The sequence below is a fragment of the Botryllus schlosseri genome, chromosome 1, assembly GCF_051294905.1.
Source record: "Botryllus schlosseri isolate E-star chromosome 1, Bs_hap1, whole genome shotgun sequence".
Taxonomy (NCBI): Eukaryota; Metazoa; Chordata; class Ascidiacea; order Stolidobranchia; family Styelidae; genus Botryllus; species Botryllus schlosseri.
In genome coordinates this window covers 33854422-33866940 of record NC_137236.1, presented here as the reverse complement: position 1 = coordinate 33866940, position 12519 = coordinate 33854422, and the positions used below count along the sequence as shown (strand labels likewise).

Genomic DNA, 12519 nt, shown 5'->3' with positions numbered 1-12519 from the left:
CAAGACACCGCAAACATTGAGCAATGCGATAAGACACAATGCGATGTAATGAACAGATACAGTGGTTCTCAACCTTTTTTGACTGCGCAGACCCCCTTTGGACCACCACGGACCCCCGCGGACCCCAAAGCTTTAGTTCAAATTTAACTCAAATATCATGCAACCGTAATATGTCCTATGCAAATATTAACTGTAGGCTAGTAAAAACGGAATCAAAATGACTTTTCTTGAAAGTAACATCATAATATTTATGCAGAAATCAGGAAGACGTTTATTATTTCAAAGCGAATTCTGTGGCTGAATTTCTTGAAGTACACTGCCATGCCTCTAAAATCAGCGCCGTCGATTTGACATGAACGAGCACCGAAAATCCATGAACTTGCACCAAGATAGGTGGTGGCGAATGTAATAATAAGTTAATAACGCGTAACATTTCCGACGACACCTTTGGGTCTAATCGGTTATATATATATATCACAGAAGAAAATAGATTTTTTTGCCAGCGAATTTATCCCGAATCCCCAACAAATCTTCTCTGAACAGCAATATGTTAGTATCAGTATAGGCTATTGGCAATTTCACAGTTAATATGAGTTTAGGCAATTTCATATCTCAGACTGCCATTCTGTTTATGTGAGTCCTTGGAGTTTTGGCAATTATGAAGCGAAACTGCTTCGCGATTTATCTAACCAAAAAGATAGAAATTAGGTCATCGCACATTTTTCTAATTTGTAAGTTTCGCGGAATCCTAGGGGTTTGCAGCAATGTTCCCTCTAAGCTGCGCACGTGCGCAAATGCGCAGTGATAACACGGTCTCTGCGCACAGACAATCTAAGTTGCGCACAAAAAATTTGAAGTGATGACCTTTTCTTCACTCGTTACGCACTGTTGTCCAAGGGTCTGCGCAGTGAGTTGGTGAGTGTGCGCAGACTCGTCAAAAATTAGAGGGAACATTGGTTTGCAGACCACCGGTTGAGAACCGCTGCAATATACACACATACCCGGTTCGCACGGTAAATTCGCGCCTAACGCACGTATCGCAAGACTTAATTCACATATTCACGACTCGCGATTATACGCGATCACTGTACGGTAGCCGTACGACGACCAACCGGACGTATATTCACACTGCCGCGGTCGATCAACCACGTTTGCAAGCGGTGCACCCTGATTCCATTCCAGTTTGCTATGCCTATTTCCAACATATTGAAATATGACAGGCCTATATAAAGCCCAGGTGGTTAGTAAGGAGTACTCAGAGGTTTTGTCTACTTTTTCAATAGGTTGTGTTTTATATCACTTCCACGCAACAACATAACTAATCTACTTTTTGCACTTTGGAATATTTGCACCTATTTGTAGTGTCACAAGTCAGTTTGCGATAGTCACAAAGATGCACCCTGCAATTTCAAAGTTACCACCTCTGCTAAAACTATTCGAGCCATCAACCAAATCTACTATTTAAAACTACTTGATCATCTTTCATTTCTTCATTTCCTACACTTGAAGTAGTTTCCACATTTCTCTGAAATTGCCAATGCTACTTGAAGGCGAGTAAAACTTTACAGCAATACGAATGTATGAGTAGAAACGCTGAATATTCGGACCACCTTGGATAAATAGACACCTATTCCTGATCATTCCAAGAAATCAAGTGTGTCTTACAATACAGAATTGAATCTTCAATCATGTTATGCAAAGAACTGATGAACAATGAAATGAAATGGTTACACTTGAAAGCAACATCTGCAAATAGAGAATGCATACATTTGAAGAAAAAACAAGAATAAGATGCAATACAACGGTACCAATTAAATCGATGTAGTAATAATCATAATAGACAAAACAGTATGCATGAAATAACAGTGCAAGTTTTCAACTGGTTCTTGTGATCATAAACTTGTAAAGTTTGCATAATGTCCTTCATTATTGCAGCAGCACACACAGCCTCCGTTGACTCACAACTGTTCCGCCATAAAGTTCGCAAAATGATCATATTAGTCTTGGGCGCAGAAAAGTGGTCAGTGCTCTTCTGTCGAAACTTTATCATGTCACCCTGAATAAGATATAATTTATATGTTACATGCATAGCGTGACAAGTCATACAGCACATCTACACCTACCTGCATCAAATGTCTGTCATCATAGTATCTTCGCTCTTCCCTGGTAATTGTCTGCCAATTGTAGAGTTCAATGATGCGTTGTTGTTGGTGGATGCAAGAGATGACGTAGCAGTGCTAGTTTACACATCACCTGGTTCCACATCATTTGTCTCTGGCAGTGGTTTATAAATTCCAATATTAAAACATTTGAAAGGTTATTTTACAGCAATGCCTTTGAAATTTAATATGCCATAAGGAATTTTACTTCATGCAAAGATTCACCACAATTCACAATATCTGATGTTCTCACTTCAACCAATCATTGCTTCAACTTATCCTGCTGCAGTAATCAAACTATCAGAGTAGTAAACTTTTTCAATATCTGGCAGGTTGGCAACAGTGATACACAGATGAGTATGGTCAACAAAGAAGCTAAAAATTTATACTTTATCACGATCTATTCTCTGCGTTGGATGCGAGAAACATTTTCTGCTAGTATGACGTCATATCTTGTGCAAATGCAGCATTTCAACTAGGAGTAAATGATTCCCCCTTTCCCAGAAATTGCTCCTCGAAGTCGACCATCGAGTTTTCACTTGCCCCACTGAATGAAATTACAGCAGTAATACTAAAATGAATATTAGAAATGAATGGAAATGGACATACCAGATGTTTGCATTTGCAGTACATCAGCAATTGATGTTGATGTAGGCTGTCATCAACAACTGGCCTGATTTTCTACTACTGGAAAGGATTATAGAGTAAAATTTTTGTAAACAGATGTAGTAAGATTGAAAAGACACCATTATGTAGAAAAAATGCATGCATCAATATAATATGAATCTGAACTCATTTTAGTTGATAAAATGAAATAGTGTTGCAGGAATAAATTACCAGCTTCTATCAACTAACTAGGTACTCATTTGCTACATGATAATCACAACACAGGACATGGAATTCTAGGTTAAAATGGCAAATGCAAATAATTAACGTCAACTACATATATACAAGGATAACAAGGTTATGAAATGACTTGTAGCAGTCCTTCAATCAGACACACACATTGAACCAGAATAAGTGAATAGCAGGCAGCCCTGTGATCACAAGCAGTGATTTATCAGGTATGCAGAAAACAGAGTGCTGTAGAAACACGTGCAACTGAGTCAGCCTGATCGCAATATCGTTGCCAGACGCAAAACACTCATCGCATAGTAATATAGAATAACCACAACTGGCGAGCATACATAACAAAACGACTGATTACTACTACTGAGTGCAGATTACTACATGGCAGTACCATCATACCGGCATGCCGCCTGTACGCGGCAAGGCGGCCTGTTAACCGTGCGATGGAAAACCGCACGGCAAAAATCGTGGCCGGGAACCGTGCATGTGTGAATTAGCCTATAGCCTTTCAACGGCCAGACGGTCTATTAACCGTACGATGGAAACCGAACGGCAAAAATCGTGGCCGGGAACCGTGCCTGCCATTTGTTTGTTAGCATACAGGTACGAAATGTCACAGGTCCATTTTGTGCGTTGGGGTTTGGTTATTAAGTTGGAGTCGTATAGCGAATGATTTTAGTGATAATAGAAACAGGATGACTATCATGTGGCCATTTTAGTAGCAGATTTTATTTCAACTTGCAGGTGCACCACTAAGTTCAGATACATCAGATACAGACACTGGGTAATCGTGTTTTGTAATTTTAATCGATTCGGACGATTACAACAGTTTTCAAGAAATCGCGATTGATTATATTCGAAAACAATATGAACTAATCGTAATTGATTACTTTGCATGTCTAATAGATTTCTAGTCAGCTGAATGATTGCTTTTCATGAGTACTATGGTACGACTGAAAATTTGTAAACAAGGAAAAGCACCTTTATCAAGTTGTCGATAGTATAGGAATTTAGAATTTGTAAATTCCGCTGCTCATTATTACATCACGTGCATTGGCTATGCCCGGCTTTGCTTTACGGGTCATCTATACGTAGTCATAATACGCCTTTTGCAGAACCTCGATCACGTGACTAGATACGCATAGCAACCACAAATTGGTTAGCAAGCTACTTTCTCGCGCACCTGCTTCGGTGCTAAATATCGCTTACTGTACTGTTGATTTCAGGTTGTAAACGTTTCAGAAATTTGTTGTGGGGGTCATCAGAGATTCACCTATGCTAGACGTCAGTCCTGTACAAAGCAATTCGAATGACATCGTCAGAATTACGCAGAAATTCCTCGGTAACGTGGTAACGTAGTCGTTTACGGTGCTCAACTCTGATCATATGTACTTACATTCTGGCATTTCCAGTAGAGCGATTGGTTTATATTCTGGTAAGAGTATTTGTTAGTTCAAGTAGTACTATATGTCTGTTGTGGAGCCTGATTTTGGATGGAAGATATGACTGAAGCAGCTAGGACCCGCGAGGATCAGAATGTACTGTCTGCTCTGCTATCGTGCTGACATAAAACAATGTCGCTGAACACATCGGAACTATCTTTTGGGAGAACCTGACATCAAGACTAAACAAAGCAGTGCACTGCATTGTTGCCTTATACAATGCTGATTTTATTAGCACTTCTTCGAAACTGCGATGGAAGTGGATTTGGAAAATCACACGCGATTTTGACAAATAGTTGATTTCACATGTGCGCTATTTAGGGAACTAAGAGAAGTAACTATCAAATCAATCTTAGAGCAGCTCAACCGCAGTGACAAGATCGGTCATCCTATACCCAGAGGTGGTCAACGTAGTCATTGTCGGGAACCGAGTAGAAGTAGAAGTAACTCCGTAATTTATACTCCAGTACAAGTAGAACTATTTACTTCCAAGACCGGTTAAAAGTACTTCAAGTGGAAGTAGAAATGAATTTCTGGAAAGTAGTCAAGAAATTCGTTACACGAAGTAGAAATTGGTTGAGGGTTGCTTAGTTTTAGAAATTTATGCCAGGTGACAACTGTTAACATTGCACGGTGCATCTTCTTAATCAACGCAAAAGAGTAATGGCACTACAAATAGGTGCAATTTTCTAAAAATTGATTTAGTTACCGTTGTACTGTGGGGCTATTATGCCCGGTTGTTATGACAACCTCACGCTCGAAGGGGAGTCAATCATGCGCTAAAGCTACTTTCCAGTTGACAAGATCTCAAGTCTGACAAAAAGGTACTGCCTAAAAAGTGTCAAGTAGAAGTGGGAGTAGCCTAAACTCATAATGACGCGAGTACTCAGGTAAAATAGTACTTCGCTGCTGACCCCCTCTGTATATTGGTTCAAACAACTCAGAAACACCCTTTAAAGACGACGAACATTGTTTCTTTTGCATTGACTTCGTAATATTCTGAACAAATGATATTCTTTGATTCATTGAATTTACAAATATACTTGGAAAGGGCTATTTATTAATTTTTGTTTTGCATTCGATACCCACAGCATAAAAAATAGTTGAAGAATGCATGTCAACCTTATCAAGTTCAATAACTGCCGACACTTTATGCCCATGTCTTTTCCTCGGCCTCCATAGCCACTTGTCTAGACAGATTCATGGCATCTACGTAAGAGCGCTTATCTTGCTGTACGCCAGGGGTTCTCAACCCGCGGCCCGCAGACGCTTCTTCTGCGGCCCGCGAGATCTTTCGATATGATCGCAATCACAACCGGCACAGTATTGTTACATAATAGTTTAGCTACTTAAGCTCTCTTATCGCACCGTCTCTATTTCGTTTGATTTATTGTCATTCTTCAATGTGTCCTGGTTTCTTGATATTTGGTCGAGTTTAGATTCTTATTGTTTTGAATAGGTTTTCGGACAGTTCCGTCTGGAGTTATACATATCACCTGATCTTAGAAAAAAGCGTTGCTAGCTAGGTCTCATGCCCAGCAATCCGTATTTTGAGGCATTGTTGAGATTGCCGACGATGTTAAAGACGCATGGTTCAAAATTGCTTGGTATATCGCTAAACCCATGAAATCTGCTAGAAAAGGTGTGTTTTCAACAAAACGTTACTATACTGTGCAAATCTCCGCTGTTTCCGAAATTTAGCAGCAAGGACAACTTCATTTAACAAATTTCGAAGCTGCAGTTGTCCGATTCAACCGTGACAAGAAGAGTAACTGCAATCTTAGTTGATCTTTTGTCGCATGTTTTGAAACACGTTGCCGCGTAGACTACTTTAACCTAGCATTCGACAAAATCCACGGACATTGCAACGCTAATTGTATTGGAGTATTCTATCGGAGTGGATATATTTGTAGACGTAATTCTGGTCGGGAAAACGTTGGGGGAGGGGACTAGTAGACAACATCAACTTGACAAAGCTGACTTCCTTAACTATTGGTGCAGGGCATCAGCCATGGAAGTAAATGATAAGGGTTGATTGGTTTGCTCAGAAATTACCCCGGCCATGAGACTTCTTATCATATCACTGAGAGCTCAAAGTGACAATGGCCTCTGTAACGAAAAAGTTACCGTAATTGTATACTTGCTCGCTCACGCATTGAAACAGAGAGTTCAGTTGTCTGGTGCAAGGGTTTGAAGGTGCACAACTGCACACTGCACACACAACTGCACACTGCACATACCTATTCGGGAACGAATGCAATGCACGCTTCATGAAGGGATTTACTTGTTCCGTTGAGAGATGACATAATCTAACTAGAAACAGCAACTAAAAGCTTACGGACGCTGTCCATTAATGCTGCAGAATGCATACAAATGTACTAAATGCCCATATACGACTGGTAAATAGGCTATATTAACCTAAATAAATGAGTAGTCCACAAATATACGGTATTAATGTTCTGCGTCCCGCAGCGGTTTTTGCTGTTAAGATGCGACCCGTTATGCAAGGAAAGTTGAGAACCCCTGCTGTACGCAAATGAAATATTATTTTCAAAGCAGATATCAACATTGGGAAAGAAGTTCAGGACAGTTAGTCAGTGGTCAGATCATCTGCTGACATTTCTGTCGGCATGAAACCGCACTGCCTTTTACTGCATGCCCAAATTTTATGTGGTGATCATAATTGGCTCCAGGCTGAATTTTTGACGAGGGCATCATCAATTTCTTAGCTGCCTATGTGCGGCTCTCTTGGGATAATCCATCGGATCTTCGTATACATGTGTTAAAGCCATGTCTTGAAACTCAAGATATTTGCAATGTGCCAAACAGTAAAGTAATCCAATCCAGGCGATCAATCAAGTAATCCAGGCAGTTTGTTGCATCAGCAGTTGGAGCTGATGATCATTTTCTTCGTGTAGTGCAGGGGTGGGCAACATACGGCCCGCGGGCCGGATCCGGCCCACGAAGGGATTTTGTCCGGCCCGCGGACAGTTTTCCGTCCTATATGATAATGTGACCCGCGACTACAGTCTGCCGAGATACCCCGCTACTTGCTTACTATGCCAAATTTTAGTCACTGTATGTTATTTTTATACACAGCGTGCGAGTGGAGCTTACGCGTAAGTTCGTCGAAGCGGGAAGAATTGCATTATCGGCATTTACGATGTACTCAACCCCAATATCGTTTTAGGTAATCATGGTGTTTCTAGACTACAATGGTTATTTACACCAGACCGTAACCACTGACTTGTAGCACGGCACACTTGTAGGCTTTTGTAAGACACCGCTTATGCCGGGGGTCGCCAACTCAAAACGGGTCGCGGGCCACTTTTCAAATTTCGCAGATGCCGCAGTCCTCATGAATTTAATATCGAGATAAAATGAACACAACGACGCTATCTCATCACCTACTCAGCCCTAATGAATTGTTATATTGGTAAATTTGGGGTATCGGGCTTATCGAACGCCTTCAAATATTTATTAGGGATTGCACCGTGAGTTGATTGATCACAGCATAGCGTTCTTTTTGTTGTGTACACAAGCAAATCTCACGGCTAAGTGAAATTGGTCTACGTCACACTTTCCCTTTGGTCAAAGGCAATTTGACGGTAATTTTTGACCGGTTTGTCGAGCATTAAAATTGATTAAACGGGTATCAATCGAAAGCTACCGCGGTACTGATTGCGAAAATATAAATTCTATTCTGCTCATGGCCCTGGAACCCCCCAAAATCAGCTTCGAATGTTGCATAGTAACGGAGTTTGGTATTGTGACGCAACCATGCCGTCTGGGAGCAAGTGAGGAGCAGAGTAAACCGCAAGCGTATTGGCCATTATTGCGCAACCGATTGTGCATTCACTTCACCCTCTCACTCTCGTGCGCGCTTCTTTCTGAGCTGCTCAGACGGCATGGCTGCGTGGGGCTCCAGAATCACGAGCAGAATAGAATTTATATTTTCACAACCAGCACCGCGGTAGCTTTCGATTAATAACCGTTTTATCAAATTTAATGCTCGGCAAGTCGGTCAAAAACTACCGTCAAATTGACTTTGACCAAATGGAAAGTGTGACGTAGACCAATTTCATTGAGCCGTGAGATTTGCCTGTTTCCACACCGTATAGGACACTATGATCAGAGAGAAGCAGACATGGCGGCGCCTGTATGACAATGCTCTTCTCGAATCCACATTATACCCTCGTCATTATCGGCGAGAAATGGCTTTGAAGTGACATTGCTGTCGTTAAAATATATTCATTAAATACAATTTATTCCTTGTATATGTGGATAATTGGGCGAATAATGTATCGATTCAGCAATCCGGCCCGCCAAGTACTAAATTTTCCTATATCCGGCCCGCCGACTGGAGAAGTTGCCCGCCCCGCTGGTGTAGTGGCACTCGGCAGCATGACAGAATGATCAATAACTTAGGTATATATATTATAGGTATAGAGGTCTAAATATTTTGAATTGTTTAACTGAGAAGCCATACAATAGGATAGGATGTTTAATATATCTATGGTATGTAGCATGTTGGATGAATTCCTAACAAATCAGCATACTGGCAGTCATTAATCAATTGTCTCTTCAGGCTTACAAATGGCGGTATCCTATATATATTGCAAACGATATCAATCATCAAAATACTGCAATGATTACCAACTACCACTATACAATCCAACTATAGTAGGCTATAGTATACTCTCAACACCTAACTTGATGCTGCATTAAATATCACGTCGTCAATAAGTAGTGCTGGTAAAATCAGCTCTGTACAAGGCAACAATGAAGTGCACTGCTTTGTTTAGTCTTGATGTCAGGTTTTCCCAAAAGATACTTCCGATGTGTTCAGCGACATTGTTTTATGTCAGCACGACATCAGAGCAGATAGTATATCCTGATCCTTGCGGGTCCCAGCTGCTTCCGCAGTCATATCTTCCATCCAAAATCAGGCTCCACAACAGACATATAGTACTTCTTGAACTAACAAATACTCTTAACAGAATACAAACCAATCGCTCTACTTCAAATGCCAGAATTTATGTACATATGATCTGAGTTGAGTACCGTAATACGACTACGTTACCGAGGGATTCCTGCGTAATTCTGACGATGTCATTCGAAATGCTTTGTACATGACTGACGTCTAGCATAGGTGAATCTCTGATGACTTCCACAACAAATTTCTGAAACGTTTGCAACCAGAAATCAACAGTACAGTATGCTGTGTTTAGCACTGAAGCAGGTGCGCGAGAAAGTAGCTTGCTAACCAATTTGTGGTTGCTATGCGTGTCTAGTCACGTGATCGAAGTCCTGCGAATGGCCTATTAAGATACGCTTAGGAGTACAGAACTTCATAACACATTTGAATAAAATATTCATTTTATTCGCGAGGCTTTTCGGCTGACGCTCGTCAGGGGAATATCGTCAGCAATAATGCGAGAATACGAATAACTATGTTCAGCATCAATATATATCGCTAATTATGATGTCACACAGAAAATATACAAAGTTAGGAAAACGAGAGAACGGAAGCGGTGGCATGGAGATAGCGAAGCCAAACAAGTTAATGCGCGATTTTCAAATGATACACAAATTCTTTCTGTTGGCATAAACTAGGTTTACTCATAGTGATGATGGTGGACTCAAGAACATACAAATGAAATAAATTGCGACCCTTAGCCAATACAGAGAACATTTCCTCGTGGTAGTTAGCAGCACATGTATGATTTTCTAGTAAATGTTTGCCAATAGAAGATTTTTGACTCATGGCCTGGTTATGTTCTAGAACAGAGGTCTCAAACTCAAATGCGCTCGCGGGCCAATTTCCTAGTTTTGATGACGCCGCGGGCCGCAGCCTCAATAATAGGGATATTCAGTGTATAACTTCCAGGTAGGCCTAATTTGACGGGGACCTTGCAGACAGGCATTCCACAAACATTGAGGAAATGTAATTTACTATTGTACTATTCACGCTTGACACAAAAAATAATAACATTTTGAAGTATTTGAATAACATTGTTTTTGTGCCGGGCATACTTTTTTAAACTAATTAGTTATAGATATCATGCGAGAGGATGCATCATGGCATCATAAAACTGTCGGGTTATAATTTGCAGCTATAGTGGACCTTTGACGAGCCACAACTTTACGCAGAATATTTGAAAATCTACTGAAGATTGATCTGATATCAGAGCATTTGAGCGGTGTAGCCTAATCCTGGTGTTGATATAGTCGTGATAAGTATAGGCTGTTGTTACTGTCATTGCCAAAGCCAAATTAAATCATCGCCAGATTTTGCCTTCAATTATTATTGAAACAAATCAATAACAACTTGAATATAATCATTATTGAGCCAGAGTAATAGCATTGCTTCTTAACCTTAGCGATCGTACCCATTGTGCTTCCAATAAGATTTCTTGTAGCCCCTGTCCATTTTCAACACAATTACTAATGGAGCCCATATTGAAATCAGAAAACCCATTCACATGAAATCACGCCTAGAGTGAAGATTATTTTATAGTTGAATAAATTGACCAAGAAAATATTCCACAGAATATAGGCCCGATTCCACAATGAATCTCGTACACCCTGATGTGGTGCTTTGTACCCCGATGGGGCCTGCGGACCCTGGTTAAGAACCCCTGGAATAGAAATATCCAATTGGCGAAGAATTCATTGGTGTTACAGCTGTAGAGCGTACTGCTACCTTACTCGTCCCCGATAATAGCATGAATAAAGAGAGCACACAACACCCAGCATATAACCAACTATACGTCACGGGGGGTCACATAATACCAATGGTTGCCATACTTACCTGATTAGATAGCTATATACCCTACGCAACGCAAGCTACAACCTTTTAATGTATTATTATTGCCCATGACAGTTTCATGGATTGTTGCGTCCGTAGGATTACCAAGTCACCGTTCCCAGTCACAAGTCCATCTCTGATTTTACGTTTGACCCGACTCAACTCGAGTCATATTTATTTAATCACCCAGTCAATCCGAAATCGAGTCATTTTACGAGAAGTTCACACCTAACCAAATCACAATTTTCCGTCACGAATCATCAACGGGTCAAGTTTCGCCATCATGAACTAGAAATGTGACGTAATAGCTGATCTTTTACCGCAAGGTAGCTTTGAAAAGTGATAGTGAAGTTTGTTGAGATTTCAGCGATTTTTATAGTAGTTTTAGCGTGAACTTTAGGTTCATATATCTAAAAAAGATATATGGCACTTGAATATATTGTTGAACACTTGAAAATACAAAATGCCGTCGCGGGCCGCACAAAATGCGTTCGCGGGCCGCATGCGGCCCGCGGGCCGCGTGTTTGAGACCTCTGTTCTAGAACAAGCGGATTGTTATGCTGCGATTTCGAGATATATGATTTGACAGACGTGTTGTATGTGTTCTTTTGGCCTATTGGCGTAGTATTGTGATTGGGAGAACCGCCGTTATCTCTGGTTCACAACGGATAGGCCTACCACTAATCCTCGTAAAATAATGATAGTATTCAATAATCACCACTCTGGTTAGATCAAATAATATCGAAACTGTTGAATTGTTGGTTGGATAGCAGGAGTTTGAATGTTGTTTCTGATCGACAAGATAGCGTAATGGTTAAGCGCCCGGCTTCTTGATCGGTAGGTCGTGGGTTCGATCCCCGGCCGGGTCAGACCAAAGACCTGATTTGTAACACTGGTATCCATAGCTTCCCTGCTTGGCGCTCATGCATTACTGGGATAGCATGGAGGCGTGGTGCAAGACTTAGAAATTCGCGTACAAGGCTATATCTGCACCTTCCTTGTCCAGCGGCATATGCACGTCATGCACTCATGATATGCACGTCATGCACTCATGATATGCATATGCGCAGATCGTGTGTGTGTATATGCCGCAAAAACAGCAAGGACAAAAATAAACTACGTCCTTTCCTTTCCTATATGAGTGGAGTATATGTAATTTGAAACCTGACCATCTTCTCATAAAATCAGTAAAACTCAACGATACCCGATGTAAATCATAACGGAGCTGTTCTTTGCCGTTGCTAGTAACGGTGGCTCG

At 40.9% G+C, this 12519-nt stretch overlaps 1 protein-coding gene and 1 long non-coding RNA gene across 5 annotated transcripts in view; both read right to left on the bottom strand.

The window, feature by feature from the left end:
* Positions 1 to 12519, bottom strand: part of LOC145435693 (uncharacterized) — a 224194-nt gene that overhangs the window by 154466 nt on the left and 57209 nt on the right. The gene's annotated exons all lie outside the window — the stretch shown is intronic.
* Positions 1660 to 2869, bottom strand: LOC145436035 (uncharacterized). Its single transcript, XR_013914145.1, has 2 exons — positions 2124 to 2869; positions 1660 to 2056 (listed from the first exon to the last, which is right to left on the bottom strand). It is a non-coding gene; the product is annotated as an uncharacterized LOC145436035 (long non-coding RNA).